Source organism: Orycteropus afer, unplaced genomic scaffold (genome assembly GCF_000298275.1).
Source record: "Orycteropus afer afer isolate SDZICR_OR568_19922 unplaced genomic scaffold, OryAfe1.0 scaffold00291, whole genome shotgun sequence".
In the NCBI taxonomy this organism is placed as follows: domain Eukaryota; kingdom Metazoa; phylum Chordata; class Mammalia; order Tubulidentata; family Orycteropodidae; genus Orycteropus; species Orycteropus afer.
In genome coordinates, this window is record NW_006921878.1 from 3,021,683 (window position 1) to 3,028,321 (window position 6,639).

Below are 6,639 nucleotides of genomic sequence, written 5' to 3' on the forward strand. Positions count from 1 at the left end.
GCTCCGGGACTGAGGTGAAAGTGCTGCCACAGGCGCCGCTGCCGAGGCCCGAACGAGGCTGACGCTGCAGCCGAGCCGGGGAGGCCGAACAAGAGGAGGAGGACAGCAGAATCGCGCAGGCCTCTCGCGAGAGCGGGCTGCGCCGGTACCCGCCCCCTGAAGCGGCGCGTGCGCACCAGCCGCAGGCCGCCTCCTTGAAGGAGGAAGGGCCGGAGACTGGTGGGAGCTTGCGCACTCGTGCGCCTCCCGACGTGCGAGTGCGCCTGTGCCGGCGACGCCGGGCGAGGGCACCCGGAGAAGGTCGAGGGGGAGGTAGGGTTGAGGGATGCGGATTAGTGGGGAAGCGTTTGGAACAAGGTGGGCAGGGGAGGAGCCCAATCACTCAGCCTGGAGTTACAAGAGCCGGAAACATTGCACACAGTACGGAAGACTGACCCACGCTTGATTTATTCTGGTTGCAAAGTTAGAACGTGTACACGCACACCCCACCGCCACCTATGTCAATTATCCCCATTCTTACGTAAGACAAAGGTCATTTTAACACCAAAGAAGGAGGGAACACGTGGCACAGAATAAAGGACAGTAATTTAAATGGAAAAAGGTTGGCTTCCGGGAAAACTCACCATGACGCTTTGTTTTGTTCATATCTTTTAGCATCTATGTACATTTCAGTTGGATGCCCATTTGGGAACCACATAGGAGGAAAGGACTCAGTCCGCGCTCTCCTCTGGCCCAATGGAGGGTCCTCTGGTCTCCCGGACCCTGTCTGGTCCACTTCCCCGTAAGCCAATCCTCAGTCCTTGTTTTAACGGTTAGATTACAATGCCTTTTATGGGCCCAGGTGCTGGAGGAGGTCGTAGGTGCTGCGAAGGGTTTAAGTGCCCATGTGCTCAGTGAAAGACTGGAGGTTGGATCCACCCAGTAGTGCCTCAGAAGAAAGGCCAGGCCATCTACTTCCATAAAATCAGTGACTGAAAACCCTATGGAGCACTGTTCTACTCTGACACATGTTGGGTCACTGTGAGTCAGAATTGACTCCAGGGCAACTGGTATGTTACTGTGGTAGGCACCAGAGTTACAATGAAAACAATAGATACACAGCAAAAAAGTATATACATAATTGAAAAATGTGAGGGTGTTTTGAATAACTCAAAGATGTAACCATAGCTCACCCAGATTAAAACTGCGCCTCACTTGCCTCCTTCTTGACTTTTGTGGGTCTGGGTTTTTTCGGCTCCACCCACAAACACTCCAACCAAAATTTAGGACAATGCCCTGTAACAGCTTTGGGTGTTTCCACCTCACTTGTTCAAACCCACCGGCCACTCCTCGGAAGGAAGGTTGGTCAGTCTACTTCCCTAGTGATGCTGCCTCAGAAACCCAAGGAGGGGTTGCTGTGAGTCGGATCCGACAGTGAGTTTGGTTTTTTATTTTTGGTCTGTTCTGCTCAGTAAGCTCTCCCTCATTTTATTTCTAGATATGTATGTATAGTTGGGTTTTTTTTTTTTAATTGAGTTATAATCAGGAACGCAAAAAGTCATTAAAAAGACAAGAGAGACAGAAAAGACCAAAATGAATGTCAGAAGAGACTCTGAAATTCATGCCAGATTCAGGAGAGTACGTGGGACAAGGGATATCATTGCTGATGTCAGATAGATCTTGGCTGAAAGCAGAGAATACCACAAAAATGTTTGCTGTGTTTTATTGACTATGCAAAGGCATTTGACTGTGAATCATAACAAATTTTGGATAACATTTTGAAGAATGGGAATTCCAGAACACTTAATTGTGCTTATATGGAACCAGTCCAGAGACCAAGAGGCTATTGTTCAAACAGAGCAGGGTGACACTGCATGGTTTAGAATCAGGAAGGGGGTGCGTCAGGGTTGCACCTTTCCCCACACTGATTCAATCTGTACGCTGAGCAAATAATCTGAGAAGCTGCACTATACGAAGGAGAATGTGGCATCAGGATGGGAGGAAGACTCATTAACAACCTGCGATACACTGATGACACAACCTTGCTTGCTGAAAGTGAGGGTGACTTGAAGCGCTTTCTGATGAAGATCAAAGACTACAACCTTCAGTATGGGGTACACCTCAATATAAAGAAAACAAAAATCCTCATAACTGGAGCAATAAACAGCATCATGATACATGGAGAAAAGATGGAAGTTGTCAGGGATTTCATTTCACTTGGATCCACAATCAACGCCCATGGAAGCAGCAGTCAGGACATCAGACGTCGTAGTGCATTGGGCAGATCTGCTGCAAAAGACCGCTTTAAAGTGTTGAGAAGCAAAGGCGTCACTCCAGAAAGTCTCACTGATGTTCCTTCCGGTAGACCTGGTGATGGGCTTCCAAAAATCAGCCAGTGAAAACCTATGGACCCAGCAGACCATTGTGTGATGTGGTGGCGGAAGATGAGCCCTTAGGTGAAAGGTCCTTGTTCCGGTTCCCAGTGCCGCTCCGACAGGAATATACCACAAATGGGACGGCCTTAACAAGCAGGAGTTTATTCTTACAGTTTGGAGGCTTTAAGTCCAAGTTCAAAGTGCCAGGCTCTAGGGACTGGGTGAAAGCCCCTCAACCTTGGGGTCCAGCTCTGCCTCCTGCTCCCAGCCCACTGGAGCTAGAGGCATTCCTTCACTCAGACAGCTGCTGGCTGCTGAGGCTGAGAAGCCCCAAGGTTGACAAGTAAAAAGGCACAGTCCCGATGTTACCAAACCACACGGCAGGCCATTAACTTAAGTCCATTGTAAGTCCCAAGGTCGCCAGACCATAGCAGGCTGCTGAGCGATGACATGGCTACATGCAGGGTCCAAGCGTGCCATAGGCTAGAGACCATTCCCAAGGTTTCTGCTTAAATACAGGAACAAAACAACATCCCAAAGGCAGCTACTCAGCTGCTCACAGTAGATTCCACCATGGAGTTGATTACCAGTCTCATCACGGGAATACTACATCTAGCTGCCCAGCCGCTCAACCAGGCCCAGCCAAGTTGACACACAAATATAACTACCACAGCACTTAAAATACACAGGGGCCACAACCTTGCACTTGAGCAGACCAGCGACCATGAAGATGGCACAGAACCCAGCAGTGTTTCGTTCCGTTGCACCCGGGGTTGCCAAGGGTTGGAGTTGACTCAACAACAGCTAACACCATCAACAACAATTTCTGTCTTACGGTGCTAGTTACATTTGGATTCACACCACTGTCCTTGTATTATACATTCCCTATTAGCTGAGGAGGGAGCTGTGGTAGTGTAGTGCCCAAGGCATTTTGACTGCTAAGCAGAAGGCTGATGATTCAAACCCACCAGCCACTCCTCAGAAGGAAGACTGGGCAATCTCCTTCCGTAGAGATACCGCCTCAGAAACCCAAGGAGAGGTCACTGAGGAAGGAGCTCTGGTCATGTAGGGATTAAGGTATTTGGCTGCTAATGGAAAGATCGGTAGTTCAAACCCACTAGCTACTCCATGGAAAAAAGATGAGGTAGTCTGTTTCTGTAAGGATTTACTACCTTGTAAAGCCATTCGGGGTCTCTATGAGTCAGAATCAACTTGACGGCAGTGGGTTTTGGTTTTTGTTTGTTTTTTATTAGCTACTACAAGGTTGCTATGAGTAGGAATCCTCTATAAAAACAGGGGGGTTTTATAGTTACTGAGAGGAGGCCTGGTGATGTGGTGGTTAAAGTGCTTGGCTGCTAACTCAGAAATCAGCAGTTCACACCCACCAGCTGCTCTGAGAGAGAAAGCGGTGGCGTATGCTTCCGTAGAGATTGTAGCCTAAGAAACCCTATGGGGCCATCCTGCTTTGTCCTACAAGTCAGAATGGACTCTATGGCAAGGGTGGTTTTTTGTTTTTGTTTTTTAATTAGTTAATGAGACTTTGAGAGCAAGGAAGATGCTGTACTTATCTCCTTCCAGTTCGGCTCTTTGGCTATAGCTGATATCTGATGTATATATGCAGCTTGAATGATTCAAGTGGGTGTTCTTGTCCTGGGAGGTCCCTGGGTGGCATAAGCAGTTTGTACTCAATAACTTACCTGAAGGTTGGCGGTTCAAACCCACCCAGCACTGCTGTGAAAGAAAGGCCTGGCAGTCTGCTTCTAGAAAGATGACAGCCAAGGAAACCCTCTGAAACAGTTCTACCATCTATCACGTGGGGTCGCCAGGAGTCGACTGGGCAGCCACGGATTTGTTTTCCCACTTGTCCTCAGGGAGATGGCTTCCTGCTAGTCGTCTGATTCTCAGCACATGTTAGAGAACATGAGCTCGGATGGTCGATGTGGTCACAGTTCAGAATCACACCCTGTACCCCCATCCGTCTTTACTGCCCAGCTCATTTGACTCCCTGTTACGTATCTTTCCACTTATCGTAGGTTCTAGTAATATCTTTCTTAGTATATCTGCTCCCTGTTCCCAGGGACATGGGTGTCTCCTGGCTTGCTCCCCTCGGGCAATAAATTCCTGATAGCTTTGCTGATAGGTTCAATCCAAGGTGACATTTATCTCCTTTGGGCACAATCTGGTGGTAAAGTCCCTTGTGTGCACTGCTCCTATCTCAAAGCACCCTGACCTTTATTGCCCTCACCAGTGAGGTGGGTGAGCAGAGACAATGTCTGTCCCCATGACCACATGTTAGGCAGCAATTCAGCCCTGTCCTGAGTGTCCACTGACCCAGCGATTCTGCCCCGGGGGAACTCTTCCCCAGCTCCAACCATCAGATGCCTACATGATGTTCTCAGTGGCAAAAATCTGGAAAAACACACCAACGACCATAGACTGGAGAATACATTCTGGTCTAGTCCCACAATGGAATATCACACAGCAGAAAACTTACGGCTGACTATTGCATAGACTTAAAAATGTATTATTGTTTTTTGTCAGCTTCCGACTCACAGTGACCCCACACACAATGGAACAGAATGCGGCCTGGTCCTGCGCCGTCCGCGCCATCAGCGGTGGAGTGGGCTGTTGGGATCCCCAGGGTTTGCACGGGCTGATTTTTTGAATTAGTTCTCCAGTCCTTTCTTCCTAGTCTGTCCGAGAGGGTTGCATGTCAGCAACACTCAGGTTTCCACTGACAGGTGGGTAGTGGTTGTGTATGAGGTACACTGTCCAGGAATCCGAACTGGGTCTCCAGTGTGGAAGGTGAGCACCCCACCAGTGAAGCACAGCTGTGCCCCCAGATACAAGAGTGGCAAAAGTCAGCACAAAATGTGGCGAGAAGCAGTGTGCTACACGGACTTTACAACGGAATGCTGCATGTTTTATTGTTATATATACAAGGAGCCCTGGTAGCACACTGCTTAAGCACTCAGCTAGTAACCAAAAGGTCAGTGGTTTGAACCCACCAGCTACTCCAAGGAAGGAAGATGTGGTGGTCTGCTTCTGTAAAGATTGCAGCCTTGGAAACCCTATGGCAGTTCCACCCTGTCCTACTGGGTCACTACGAGTCAGAATTGAGTCAACAGCAACAGGTATTATTACTTGTAAATTGTGTGCTATGTGTCCTTTATATCAGTAATATCCATAATAGATGGTTGTTGTTGTTGCTGTGAAGTCTGTTCCAACCCATGGCGCCCCCACGTGTGCAGAGCAGAAAACCATAGTGTTTTCAAGGCTGTGACTTTTTGGAAACAGATCACCGGGCCTTTCCTCTGAGGTGCCTCTACATGGACTCAAATTACCCACCTTTCAGGGACTTGTCAAGTGCTTAACCGTTTGTGCCACTCAGGGACTCCTGTAATATGTCTGCCTGTCTGTATGTGTGTACATATACATACATATAGGAACCCTGGTGGCACAATGGTTACATGCTTGGCTGTTAACTGAAAGCTTGGCAGTTTGAACTCACCTAGCAATTCCTTAGGAGCTCTGGTGGTGCAGTGCTTAAGGCACTTGACTGCTAACCAGAAGGCTGGTGATTCAAACTCACCAGCTACTCCTCGGAAAGAAGGTTGGGCAATATACTTCCATAGTGATACCATCTTGGAAACCCAAGCGGGGGTTGCTATGAGTCGGGTCTGACTTGATGGTAGTGAATTTGGTTTTTTGATTTTTAGCGGTTCCTCAGGGGAAAGGCTTGGGAATCTGCTCCCATAAAGATAAAGCCTCGGAATCCCTATGGGGCAATTCTACTCTGTCACCTGAGGTCGCTGTGAGTCAGATCAACTTGATCGCACCCAACAGCACTACACACACACACACACACACACACATATATATATAAATAAATAAATACACACACACACACACACATATATACATGTTTATAAACCCATTGTTTACAAACCCATTATTGTGGAGTTGATTCTGACTCACAGTGACCCTGTAGGACAGATTAGAACTGCCCCATAGGGTTTCCAAGGTTATAAATCTTTCAGGAGTAAATTGCTATATCTTTCTCCTGCAGAGAGGCTGGTGAGTTTAAACCACTGACCTTTTGGTTAACTTAACAGCCAAGTGCTTTAACCATTGCACCACCAGGGCTCCTACATACACACACACACACACACACACACACACGAAGGTCTGGTGACATAGTGCCTAAGGTATTTGACTGCAGAAGTTTGGCAGTTCAAACCCACCGGCCACTCCACCGAAGGAAGACTGGGCAATCTACTTCCGT